General features: G+C 40.3%; 1 protein-coding gene across 2 annotated transcripts in view; it reads left to right on the top strand.

Moving 5' to 3' along the window:
• The first annotated feature begins 5,037 nt into the window (after positions 1 to 5,037).
• The window catches only part of STAMBPL1 (STAM binding protein-like 1), a 98,764-nt gene continuing 89,353 nt past the window's right edge, over positions 5,038 to 14,448 (top strand). For both annotated transcript variants that reach the window (XM_011947876.1, XM_011947878.1), the window contains exon 1: positions 5,038 to 5,932. The gene's annotated coding sequence lies outside the window, so the exon portion shown is untranslated. The remainder of the gene's footprint in view (positions 5,933 to 14,448) is intronic.

The raw sequence follows: 14,448 nt of genomic DNA, 5'->3' as shown, positions 1-14,448 counted from the left end.
CAATATAATCATTTGAGTCCTAGTTCTTTTCTTTCCCTGGATGCTTTGTCTTTAGAGATAATACAGAGCCAGGAAATTCTAAATTTAAAACAAAGAACAAGGACTCCAGCCTATCTAGTGTCAGGAAGAACAGTCAATGAGAACACCACTTTGCGTGCATACACCAAACAACTCCAGTACAGTATATGAAAATAGTTTTAATCTCTTGATTAAGGTAAATTCAACACTAAATGTTCTCTTTTTGTACCGTCAGTTCTAAGAAATAAGATCCTAGTAGGGCGTTGCCAGATGGGGAGATGAGAGATTACTCCAAGCTTGTGGACTTCGGGGTGCCTTAAAGATAGAGTGACAGACCTCCATATTAAGACCAGTCAGAGGCAGGAAAGGTCCTCTTTGTCTGGAATACCAATACTTTGAGGCTATGCCAGCTTCTCAGAACAGATCTAGCTCTGACATTGTGAAACAGAAAAAAATCTGAGAGCTGGCTCCATATTCCCCATTCAGTGAGAAAGGTATTAATGTCTTGTCATTTGTCATCAGTTGGGAAATACTCAAATACAGCATTAGTTAATGAACCAATTTAGAATGTAATGGCCTATTCCTAGATATGGCATAAACTAAGCAAATGACAGGGCAGTCACCATCACTCACTTCATCACTCTTCTTTATGAAATAATGTGCCTTTCCTTCCTCCCTCTCTTCTTTATTCTTACCTTTGTCCTTTTCTCGAATACTTAAATTGTACCCATCATGAATGAGGTACTGTGGCAGATTCTACCTCATATTTATCTGGCTGCCAAATCTGGTTTCTCTTTTTTTCCATTTTTTATTTTTGGAGACAGGGTCTCACTCTTTTGCCCAGGCTGGAGCGCAGTGGCACTATCACAGCACACGGCCGCCTCAGCCTCCCGGGCTCAGGTGATTCTCCCATGTCTGCCTCCTGAGTAGCTGGAACTACAGGCGTGCACCACCATACCTGGCTAATTTTTTGTATTTTTACTAGAGGCTGGTCTTGAATTCCTGGGCTCACGTGATCCACCCTCCTCAGCCACCCAAAGTGCTAGGATTACAGGCGTGAGTCATCACGCCAGGCCTGTTTATTTTTAATTACTAAATGTTCTTCCTTCCAAAATAAAAGGAAAGTATGTCCTTTATAGAAAAATTAAAGATAGTGTAAAGTAGAAAGAAGTCAATCATAATCACCCATAACCAATCTCTAGGAGGCCATTTAAATAATTTATCCTGGATTTGCTCCTATATTCTTATCCATTTGAGATTTACATACTTGAGATATATATGCACGCAATTTTGTATCCTTGTTTGCTTAACATTGTATCATAAGCACTTTCAACGTCATTAAAAGTCCATCATAAATATAATTTTAATACCCAAAGTTGGTGATAAATATCTCAGTGCAGGAATCTTATTCTTTATTTCAGATTTCCTTAGGATAAATTGCTTCTTAGAAGTGGAATTACTGCGGGCAATGGGAAGAGTACATTTTAGAACGTTCCTTGACACACTGACACATTCCTTTCCAGCAGTGTAGCAAAATCACACCACCAGATAAGAGGGCTGATTTCACTGGACCCTCACCAGTAATGAAGAAATGTTTATCGATAAGCAACATTTGTTAATATTACTGGTAAGGGGAAAAAAACCCTATCTTTTAAAAAAGTCTGGAGTTGGTTTAGTCTGAGACAGTAAGGCTGCAGCATTTTGGTCTTTCAGATAAGTTCTTCTGCCAGCACTGCAGATTTCAGTGTATCCTGGGATGAGAGACTCCGCCTCCATCTGCTACCACTGTCCTCTTGGAGCTAAAAGATATCTACTTACAGATAATATTGTGAAATCATAAGAATTTCAGCATAAGAAGATGGTTGTTGCATATAATCTTCCTGGCACCAAATAAATCTGTTTTAGAAACTTGGAAGAGAAACTGACCTAGAACAAGCTCATCTTGAAGGGGAAGTTAAGAATCCTACTTCATTTGTGTGAGTCCTGGGACCATGTCGAACTGGCTAAAAATGTCACTTGCAAGTAGCATACAGAAAACAGAAATGTCAGTTTGGTGGAATATAAGTTTGGACCACTTTTCATAAGACTGTGTTATGACTCGAATCTTAAGGAATCTGCAATGGAGCTCATGAAAGATGAGCATTTACAAGGGTTCTCAGACTCCACACAATTTACTATTTTGATGGATATGTTATTTACCAAAAGCAAATATATAAGTGCTTTGGAAATACTGACAGAGATGAAAAACCCAGATGTGAAGTTCACCAGTATACCTATGTTCTTGCTTTTGCAAATGGCTACAAACTGAATAGCTCTGAATCTTTCAAAGTCTGTACTACATTAAGAAATGAGGCCCCAATCAAAAGAGTTCTCTCCAGGAGAGCATCCTGTTTCCTGTGGCATTAGAACCAGGTGGCAAAAGCTATGCCCATTTTTTCTCACATCATGAATCCAGAAAGCATAAAGTTTACTAATTAGATATGATAATCCATATCCAGTCAAATATGTTAGCAACTGTGATAGAGATAACAAAGGGTGTTGCAGAAGGAAATGTATCAAGATTCATTGAAAGACGTGAGTTCTCAGAGGAACTGCTGGCCAAAGTGAGGTAAAAAGGGAAAGATGTGCTTGTCTTTGTGGCCAGATATCATGAGATGTATGGAAAACTGCATGTCGTTATCCAGGTCACCACTTACACTTTGGATCCTCTGCCCTGCGACATCCCTTTAAAAATGCAAGGGACGGGAAATCCCACATGTTGCCGTAAAACAACAGGATGGTCACCAGTTAGATCTTCCACCATCTCTGCCAGTCCCTGCTGGCTGAGTAAATCCTAGTTTCAGTCCACCCGTGGGTATGAAGGGCCTGCTTCTAGTGAGTTATTGGCTTCCCTAAGAAACAGGCATCACACTTCAGCAGACACTACGGTGACACTTGATTTCCTCCCTAAAATCACTGAATGGTGGCATGCTGCTCTCTGAGAAGTTATGTCATGTCACTGTGAAGATCTAGATACAAGCACAGAAAGCTCAGCTCCTTCAGAAAGCAGGCTTCCCCTGTGCACACTATTGAGGATCCTTGAAGGAACATGGTCACTGTTTCCAGTCCAGCTTCCAGTACTGGAGTGGAACCCCGTAAACACCATCAGGAATGAATTTCACTACAAGTGTGGTCAACTCTGATTTACAAGGGAGTAATTACTTGCAAATTATACCCTTGCTGAATTCAGGAGTTCCGAAACCCTATTCTACCAGATCAGAAAATAGCCCAGGATTTCCTCACTGCTCTGCCTTCATGTATTCTGTAACTTGAGCCCTCATTTTCTCATTTGCAAAATAAGAGTGCTTATGTGTATTTGCATATAGATTTGAAATCTTCATTCAAGGTTTAGTAGGGTAAAATTTTCTCAAAAACAAGAGAAATGAAGGTTCTGGAGCAAAAACAAAAATCTGGATTTTAAATTACTACTGAGATTGAATCTTTAAAAATGCAAGTAAAACTATAGGTCACTTAAAAATTCTCTAAGATAAAAGTTGTATAAATACACTGGTGCTTGCTCTTCATTAACTCAATTAATAAAAGGGAAATAGTTTAAATCATACCTAAAGTTGCTATATCAGAGTTCTTGGTCGCAACACTGAAATCATTTCTGGCTGACTGAATCAGAAGATAAATGTATTGGAAAGTCATTAAGTAGCACACCAAAGAGACAGGAAGTTTGGCAAATCAGGCTCCTTCCACAGGAAGGGAAGCTTAGCAGCTGAAATTAGAACAGGTGGGTCATCACACCATTCAAACAGCTCACTTAGGACACCACTGGCATTGCCACAGTGTCACCTGTGGCACTACTGTCTCTGAACACAAAACCCACTTCACAGATAATGGAGACATTTCTAAAATGTTTTTTCTTGAAACACATGATCCAGACTCAAATAACGGTACAAGAGTCTCTGAGGCTGGTGTTGGGTCACAGGATGGTACTCTAGCTGCCAACGAGTGGGAGACGGTGGGTATTGGGCCATTTTGGCTTTTATATGAATTTGGATGCCACATAGCAAGACCAGGATCAATGACCGCTCTAAATATGTCTGTGGAATTTTTTGTTTCATAATGCTTTTTAGGAATCTGGCTAACCTTCTTAATTATCACTGAATTTTAAATTGTCCGGGAGATCATGAGATTATCTGGTCCAATACTGCAAACTCAAATGCCTACCATATTCTCAAATGTCAGTGAGGTGGGGGTGTATGGGAGTGGTGGGGACTGTGGAAAACTGAAGAGTGTCTTCACAGTCTAAAGGGGACACCCGCTATTCAGCTCCAGCTGATGGCTGCTAGAACTCGCCTTGGACCGAATATCTGATGTTACAATTTTACAGAAAATGTGGAAAGTCTGAATTTCTGTGAAATCTCCTAACTTCAACATTTGGAACCAACTTCAAACTAAGAAAAACAACACTGTTGCTTCTTAAAAATCAAGGCTGCAGGCCGCCTCCAACAATCAGACCTCCTCATTTAAAAGAAAAGAATTCAGGAAGATGAGGCTTAAGAAGGTGAAATGCCTGAGACCAAACAACTCAGTTGGTGGCTGAGTTAGGGCTGGAATTTTGGTTTCCAGAGGAAAGGCTAAGAAAAGCCACTGTTTTCCCACCCCACTCTGCAGCCATTTCTCTCACTTGGAGGTAAGCTCCCAACCAAGCTCAAGAAAAGCGACTCTATTTCATCCAGCAGCAGCAACCTTCATAAAATGTTTATCAATTAATAGAACCTGTCAAGCCAATAGAAACAGCTTTCGGTATTGGATCAGAGTTTAAATTTAAGCTTCTACTACTTTCTAGGTGATTAACCTGGGATAAATTATTTTACTTCTCTGTCTCTCGTTCATGGAAAAAACAAAAACAAAAAAATGAGTCCGTTTTATATATAGGTTGTAGCAGATGGAATAAGATTTTGTGTACCGACTGCCTAACACAGTGCCAGAACTGCAGTAAGAACACTGCATGTGATAGTAACATAACATCCAAGAGATATTCTAATAATTCGTATTTTCCAAGTACACACAAATTGGGGGTAGGGGGAAGAACTAAGGTGCTTCATGGTGGGCGTAGCCAGCTGTGGATAAATATCAAAAGGAATTCCTGATATGAGGTATGAGTGGGATTTTCAACCAAAACCCTATCCTTCCCCAGACTCCAGTGACAGTTTAACGGTCAGCTGCATCAAGGTTCGTGTACTGTGCAGTCTTCAAAGGCACCACTCCTGTCTATCTCGGTGAAATTGATGGTGGAGCAAAAGGGACTTTAGGTGGTGCCGGGTGGGGAGAAGACGTGCAGGGTTTCAGATGCGAAAGTGGCACCCAACCGCTTCACTCTCGCTCTAGGCCATCCGCAGGGGCCCTGCTTCCTTCCACCTGCGAGCTTTTTCTGCAGAATGCGGGAAGCCGCAGCCGCCAGGGAGGAGGGGGCGGAGGCAGAGGCGGAGGCGGCACCCAGGGGCCGGGGCAGGGGAGGCCGGGACCATCGCAGTGACAATTTATTTTCCTGCAGCAGCGGCAGCAGGGACGGCTGCTGAAGGTTCGGGGTCGGCCGGCCTGCTCGTGGGTTTGCGAGGAAGCTGTTCGTCCCCTGCGCTGGGGTGTCAGACAGTGAGGAGGAGAGCGACGCACGGAGCCCGCGCGAGTGGAACCAGCAAAGCTCCATCGGTCGGCACAGGAGAAGGGGGAGGAGGCACGGCCGAGGCAAACCAGCGAACGCCTAGTCGCCGGGTGCCGGTATCACCCCGCTGCAACGCCTTCCAGAAAAAGCCACCGCGGCCCGGGTTGCAGCGGCCGGACGAATGCCAAGGCCACACGACAGGCGCGGGGGCAGCCGTCGCAGTCGCCGTCCCACGCGAGCTGCGGACACCAAGGGTTGCTGGTGAGTAGCAGCGCGCGCGCTTGAGTGAGAGCGCGCACCGGACGGGGAAGTACGCACGGCTGGTGCGTGTGCCTCGTGGCCTGGCGCGCGCCGGCCCTTCCGCTGGCAGCGTCCGGTCCCGGGCTGGCCCTGGGGAAGGAAAAAGGCACTTTGGCGGCTGATCGCTTCCTTCCTGCCAGTCCTGCGATCGGCCGCCTCCATCGGCGCCGCCTGCATACGCCCCTCCGCGGGGCTCTTGGGGTTAGTTTCACCTTGATAGGGAGGCAGGAAGCCCTGGCTGCTAGTGGCGGGGCGGAACTCTGGCCTGACCTATACATGGGTGCGCCTGTTTTTCTGGTTCAGCCCTGGGTTGCAGCCCTGGATATGATGTCGACCTTGGGAGAGACCACTGCACTGTCTCTAGCGGCGCGGTGTGGAGGAGGGAAGGGCGAGGGTTAGAAAAACGGACCTTTACTCTGGCCGAACAGGTGCCATGCCTTTCCAGATGATGTTACTTTTGTGCCGTTTATGAGCGACTAAGACATTGCCCCTCACCTGAATAACTTAAAGCCTTCACCTAAAGCCCCCAGTGAGATGCACAAAGAAATGGAATGTCTCCAAAACATATTTTTTTCAGAACTTCCTCTAAAACAACTCACGCTGCTGATACCCCCAAAGCCGAAGGTGCCATAATTGCTGAAGTTTAAAAGAAAATTTATACAAGGAATAAGTAATTCAGGAAACAGAACCCAATCTTGAGGTTTGAAAAAAAAAAAAAAAAATCAAGTGCCTGGGAAGTGGGGTGGGGTGGCTTGCTTCCTGGAAATCTGTGTTCGGTAGTAAGTAAAAAAGACAGCTTTCAAAGTAAGCCCCAGTGAGCACACTGCTTTCCAAACATCCTGCTCATTACTGAGAATAACATGAAGTCCTGGATTTTAAGCTATTTCCGAAGACATAATAGATATCACTAGGATGCTGGTTTATGGTCTCATGATTTAAGGCCCTGTCAAGGTCATTAACGTAGATTTGTTCCAGCTGATAAATTATACCTGCATGTTTGATTGTCCGTGTCAATATTTTTGAGGGTGGCTTTTGACGGTTGTTTTACACAGAAATTAAGCCACCGTATTTTGTTTTTATCCCAACCTTGTTTCCATTAGCAATTTTGTATTTTCAGGATGGATGCTACATTGTACTTCAAAAAATATACTCTACCACTGGATTATAGTGGGCATTGTGTAACCACACTATACATATCTTTATTTTTAATACAAGTTAATGTCGCTGAGCAGTAGACTCTTTTTGTTTACCACTTGCAGCGTGAGAGCTTCTCCATTCAAAGGCGTAAAATGTTACTGGAATCTACCTGGAAAATGAATTGACTGATTGTTTTCTGTTCAGAAACGCATACAGCAAATTGCCAGTGAGAATCTGCTTTTGCATATACTTTGGCTGTAATTTATGTAGCAACTGCTTCTTGGGAATTTCAAGAAGAAACTTGTTTTCTTATCCCCACCTGTAAATCAAGCACCAAAATTTAAATTATAAGGCAGATAACCTAAGTCCTTTACCCCTATCTCAACCTTCAAGGCCTGTTTCTTGGTACTCTTTCCCTGTTTCATAGGAGTCTTAAGGTTTGTGGGAGACTTGAAGGGAGTAATTAGGGACCTGTTTCCTAAGGATGTCCTCAGTAGAGAGATCTGCTTCTGGAGGAGAGAGTGTCTTTGGGGTTGGTTCCTAAGAAGGACTGATAAAAATAGTTATAAAGAATTGTTAATAATAGTTCCCTCTTCTTAGTTTCAGCACATAGGACTTAACACCATTTGATCATTTCCTTCCTTTAGGACCCTTCTCAGCTGTAAGAATTTACTGCTACAATCCAAGAAATGAGATTGCATTTTACAAGAAAAGAAGGCTGATAATTCTTGCCCCAAACATGAGAAGTAGAAGGAATGTGAGAGAAAATAATGTAGATTCCGTCCAGGAAGTGCTAGGTGCTTTCCTGGTGGGTACATTTACCAATTAGAGACATTTTAATTAATCTACTGGATTTGTGATTCTGTCTACTACTACTATCTTTTTCTTGACCTTATGAAAGATTTATAGATGGCTTCAACTGAAACTACAGGAAATGACTCATGGTTATCCCTGAAGATATTAGAGCCAGCTTTCCATTCCTTAGGGCTGATGCATAGCAGCTCTTTGATAAATATTTAAATAAATGAAAAATTTTAGACTGTCTTCCTAACCAAACTACATCACCTCTTTTGCTATTGATTTTTTAAATCATAACTTTATATGGGTCACCAAACATTTCATCAAATTGAATCCTAGTTCATATAATCAACTAAGAAGGCCAACATCCTCGATTGTAGAAACAATAATAAAATCAAAACAAAACAAAAACAAACAAAACTCTCGAAAGCAAAACAAAAACAAACAAAAAATACTGTTGGTACCTGTTGATTTGCTTATTCCAGCTATCTGAACATGTGAACTGTCCAGTTGAACGTGTGAATGTACATTCAGAAATCCTGAGTTGACATCAGAATGTTCAACTCAGGAATAATCTGGATGTAGCTACATCTGGATGTGGCTTTTGTCAGAAATTATTTGCATTTCTAAGCAAATCAGATTAACTTCTAGTACAGTCTTGCATCTCTGCATGTCAAGTGGACAGGCCAGTTTAACATTTGGCATATTGCTGAGTCTTCAAAACACATGTTTGATTCTCTAACTTTTAAATTAAATCCATGTTATTTTTTCCATTGATGGGGTTGGCTTAGAGACATTAAATTAGACTGGTGGTTACTTAGTAACTTGTGTTTATTAAAAGAAGCCCACTGATATAAACACCAGTAATTCTTATGTCTTGATTTGCTCTAGTTAACCTTTCAAGGTACTCTTTTGGAAATGGGTCCATTGTCTTGAATATTAAGGGTGTTATGACTCCTTTTTTTTTGTTTATTTTAATTCTGACTTTCCATCTCCCATCCTTAGAAAGTCTCCCGGTTATTCAGGTTCCAGTTTCAGGATGACGGATTAGAAAGATATCTGAAATTTACCTGGATATTAGCTTTCTAGTGGGTAATAATAATACAAATTTTATTCTTGAAATTCTTCCTTTTATGTCCTTCTCTGATCAAGCTTGTTTCATCCTGAACAAAAGTAAAATAAGATTCTCAATTTATTTTTAAAAATTGGGCTATGTCCAAAGATAAATACATAAAACTAAAATATTATGTAAAATGAAAAACTGCTTATCACTGTTCTGAAGTAGCACAAACACTGCTATTCTCTGCATAATGAAACGTGGCCATTCCTATCAAGTATTTATTTGATAAGTAGGCTCTTGAGCACTTGAACAGGAGTTAAAAGCAGGTTTCCTCCATGTCGTATTAAGGCCCTTGAAAGCTGGGGGAGGAATTTTGATATGAGGTGGTAGCCAGTTGTAGGTTCCTTGAAAGGGAGCAGTTGTGAAAAGCATCTGGTCAGAAGAACACTTTGGCAGTTGGGTGGAGAGTGGATTAGTGTTAGCGAGTGGAGGCGACAATCCAGTGTCTGATGGTGACAGCCTGATCTCAGATCCCACTGCAATGGAGAAAAGAAAACCTCAGGCAGATATCAGGATTCTTTGTTTTATGTGAAAGAGATTGAAAACCTGTGGCACAAGTGTGATCACTAATACCTTCCACACCCACAGGGACATCACCAGTGAATTACAGCATTCTTTGCTGTGGAGCCCTGGTGTAACCTTAGAATCTTGCAAACATTTGACAAATATTTATTAATAGCTGTTCATTACTGAAGATGTGTTATATGCCAGGCACTGTACTGCTTTAACACAAGTTTATCTCAATGGTGATGGAGTGGTTGGAAACAGGATTTTTTCCCCCCACTTTCTAGTTGTGCATCGTTGGACAAGTTACTGACTTCTGTGAGTCTCAGTTTCCTTGCTTTTCAATTGAAACATTAGTTTCTATCTCAGAAGGTTTTAGGGAGGGCTAAATAAATAGCTGTAAATACAAAGTGTTTAGAACAATGGCACAAAATTAAGTGCTATATGTGTTCGTTGTTATTCTTGTTACTATTCTTTAAACAACCTTATGCCTAAGTACCATTTTGCAGATTTTAAAAATGGATGTACAGAGGAGCTATGTGAATTGCTCAGCATCATAGGCTGGTAAATGATAGAACTGGCCATCAAACCCAGGCAATATGACTCCAACACCTCTTGTCCTGACTTGTATGGATCCCTGTCTCCTATACTGCATACTGGGTGCTGGGGATACTGATTGGAGCAAGAAAAGTAGGAGCTTGTCCTCATGGAGCTTCAGTGTTCCAATCCTCTCCAATGTAGATCTGTCATCTCCAATGTAGAATTAGTAGCCGGATTATAACTGTTTTTTCTTGATGTTTTGGTATTTTGTAGGTAATGTTTTTATTAACTTCTTTATTAAGAAGTGCTCTAATTTGTGTTTTCATATATGCTTTAAAAATGGATTATTTTCTGGATCTTCACCCTAACACAGTTGGCATATACAATACTCATGTCTCTCCTTATACTCAAGGCTTCTTATGCCTGCCTCATGTAATGTATCAGATTCTGGGGCAAGTTTTAGTATTCTGAAAAACTTACATGCCATCCACTTACCTCCACACTCCCAGAGTCTCAGATATCTCCCATTGTAAGCTGTGGTGGAGTGAGAATGACATTTCTAACCATCTTTTAATTCAGCGTATTCAGTATATTTTATAGAGTAATGGCAAAGCAAGTTTTAGTTGTTCTTTGACTTGTTGAAGTAATTATGTCTAATTATAAGAAGCCAGATTTTATTTATAGGTGGGAAGACTCCTGTGGCAGTGAAGACTAAGCAATTCTTAACTCCTTCAGAGCTTTAGGATGGAATCTGCCATCACTGATTCCTGTATTTTGACTTTATTGCATTAATTCTTATAAACGTTTGTTCTTATAACTCTCAGAAATCTATAGCTAGTATTGTTTTCTTCTAAGTAGATGAAACTTTTTCTTGGTCTTGTATAAAGTTGCATTTGCCTCCAGCAAAGAATCATTGAGTATAAGGAGAGATACATGTGTTGCGTATGCCAACAGTGTTAGGCAAAACAAAAACAAAATAATCAATTTTTTAAAGCATATGTGAAAACGCAAATTGGAACACTTTTTAATAAAGAACTTAATAAAAGCATTGCTTACAAAATACCAAAACGTCAAGGAAAACAAGCAATCATCTGGGTACTGATTTTACATTGAAGATGATAGATTACTTTGGAGATGGTTGGAACCCTGAAGTGCCATGAGGGCAAGCCCCCACTTTTCTTGCTCCAGTCGCTATCCTCAGTACCCAGCATGCAAATATAAAACACTAATAATTTTGTTGATGGAAATTTTGAAATCTTACTGTTAAAAATATACTCTGCATCCTTTAATTTACCTTTTTGTGTAAATTACACATTATATTATTTGACAAAAGTTCAATTCTTTTTAAAGAAACATTTTAAATTTCATGAGTCTAAATCTGATTAAAGGTGAAAGAATTTGAGATTTGGTGAATTTGGCTCTTTGTTTTTTAAACTGTTGCGATACTTAGGTTTCAGTGGCATCACAGTAACTAAACCAGATTCAGCAAAAGCTCATGCAAGAGATAACTGTTAAGAGGTCCATCAGGAATTATTCATTTTAATTGTGTGATTTGATGCTTCTCTGGGTTAATTTAGAAACAGGAAGCCAGTGATGACTCATTTTTAACCCTTTCTAGCTCCCTGTGAACCCTGCCTGCCTGTTTTGCATTTGCCTGTGTTCAGAGACAGGCTCAGGTGCGGGTTCACTTTGAGAGTGTTACATTTCAAACTTGCCTGGCTAGTGCACTCATCAGCTATGGACTTTTAATTAAAAGTGTAGGAAAAACTATAGCCAGGAATGATGATTATGGCTAAATTTGGCTCATCTAAGGACCCTGTGATTCTATTTATCCTGTCACTACAGCTATCATTTAACACTAGAAATACAGAGAAGTCGTTCTGCCTTTGGGCCCATGCTTCGGTCTTCTGGTGGGTTGACTCTGGCTCTTTTCCCAATCTGTTCTGTCCTTGAAAGGTTGGTTTATAAATTGTTCCACAAGATAAGTTTTCTTTAACTATAGGAACAAATGGACATGGTGGATGGAACGAGATTGGGAAAGAGAGGCCTGAAATATGCCCTTCCTAGGCTAATGTTCCTGTTAACCTGGGCAAAGAAACTGCTTACTTAATCTATAAAGTATTTAAGCTAAATAAATAAATTAATAAATAAGATGAAAATCACTCAAAATCATTGGTGGGTTTAGAACTTTTTTTTTTCAATTCATGAAAAATTCAATAAATTAAAATATGGATCTTGAAAGAAATATAACTATCGTATTCTTATGGCACACTTAGTTATTTTTCTTTTGTCAAATACAATATTATTGAATAACTTAGGTAACTAGGGCTGTGATTCTCAAACTAGGCTCAAAATAAGAAAATGTCCTCCATTCCACCCCTAGAGACGATTATTCAAAAGATTTGGGTAGAGCCTGGCAGCCTTCCTTTTTATCTTTTTAAAACAAGGGTCTTACTCTGTCACCCAGGCAGGAATGCAATGGTGTGATCATAGCTCACTGCAGCCTTGACCTCATGGGTTCAAGTGATCCTCCCACCTCAGCCTTCTAAGTAGCTAGGACTAAAGGTGTGTGCTGCCACACCTAGCTATTTTTTAAAAATACTTGTTTTGTAGAGATGAGGTTTCACTGTGTTGCCGAGGCTGATCTTGAATTTCTGGGCTCAAGTGATCTTTCCACCTCAACCATTCAGAGTACTGGGATCACAGACATGAACCACCATGCCCAGTAGCCTTCCTTTTGGCAGTCTTCTCAGGAGATTCTGATGCAGGTGCTCAGTAAACCACCCTTTTGAGAAGAATCTACTTAAGAGCTAAATCTAATCTTATATTCAAATTCTTTCTTCTACTTTAATGTTTTGAGCATTTGTTCCTCCTGATTTCGATAGACATTTTCATGTAATAACATATATGTCAGTGCTGTCTTGGAGTTCTTATGAAGGTACGATGTATTGCCTTTCCTAGTCTTAATATGATCTATCTTTTGATGGGTGGAATGAGGAAACCACAGGGTTGGTGGGAATTTTTAGAGATAATGTACATTCTTCTGAGTGGCAGATACTTGGATAGGGCAGAGATGGTTTTGATCAAAGGAATGTAAGAGAAGACATATTAGTGAGTAGTGGAAGACACAGAGAAGGGGAAAGGCTCAGATAACAGAGGCCACTGAAGGGCTGATGAGGGTTTAGATCTCTTCTGGCAGGCACTGGGTTGCTGCAGTGCAGTTTTTGAGTTGGGGACTAACTGGATGCAAACAAGTGCACACCTGAGCTAGAGACACACAGTACCTGGTCCAGAAAGAGAGGATCAAGGAACAGGTGGGTGAAGCAGGCTGGTTGGTCACCATAAAGGCAGAAAGAAACAAGGGTGAGGACTTGGGGCCCAGGATTTGGTAGGACTGACCTTCAAGGGTTTATGCAGTAGGGTTCTCCAACTCTGTATTCCTGAAGGTCTATAGCTTTTGGGTAAATTGCTTTTTTCTGCTATTGATGTTATGGTGTGTACATGAAGGCCACCCAGCTCAGCCTCAGGCCAGGATTTGGGAGGTCCTTGAATAATTGCTACAACTACCAGTACCTTAATATTGTGAGGCAAGGAAACCTCAATTATTCTTAACTTTGGACCAGAGAAATAGACTCAGAGAGTTAAGTAATATACCAGAATTTACACATGTAGAAATTGGCAGGGCTAGGATTCTCAAATTCGGGGCAACCTATTCAAAACTTGTAGGTTTTTTAAAAAAAGTGTAATTTGATTACAAAGTGATACATACTTACAACAAATTGTATAGCAACAAATAAAAAGTGAAAATCCCTCATGATCCCACCGTTGAGACAACAGCTGAGAAAAATTCAGTAAATGTTGTTCCAGACTTGTTTCTTGAAAAATTCCAGTATACGTAATGAATACATGTGTATTCATATTACAAGGATGGAGCTATATTTTACATGTTATTCCATAGCTAGCTGTTTTCACTTAATGCTCTAACTTGGATGACATCCTGGTTCAGTACAAATAGATGTAAGTCATTTCTAACAGCTTCATATGCTATAGAGATTATTTATTTTCAATATTCCTCTTTTGATGGCTATTTATTTTTATTTCCAAAATTTTAATATGTTAAAATCATGCCGCAGTGTGTGTGTATATATTAAACAGTCAGGGAAATCTATGGGGAGATCTTAGAATTGGAATTGCTTAGTCAACATGAGTGCATATTATTTTAAAACTTGACAGTTTTTTCAATCCTCATCCATATTGAGTTGGCCCAATCACGTAAATTTTATCAATCAAATACGTTAAATACCTGGCTTAAATTCAATTTGTTAATTACTAGTGAATTTAGATGTTTATTTCTTGTGACTTAACTGTTTATATTTCT

The sequence above is a fragment of the Colobus angolensis genome, unplaced genomic scaffold, assembly GCF_000951035.1.
Source record: "Colobus angolensis palliatus isolate OR3802 unplaced genomic scaffold, Cang.pa_1.0 Scaffold270, whole genome shotgun sequence".
Classification (NCBI taxonomy): domain Eukaryota; kingdom Metazoa; phylum Chordata; class Mammalia; order Primates; family Cercopithecidae; genus Colobus; species Colobus angolensis.
The sequence above is the reverse complement of the archived record's forward strand: the minus strand, read 5'-3'. Positions and strand labels throughout refer to the sequence as shown.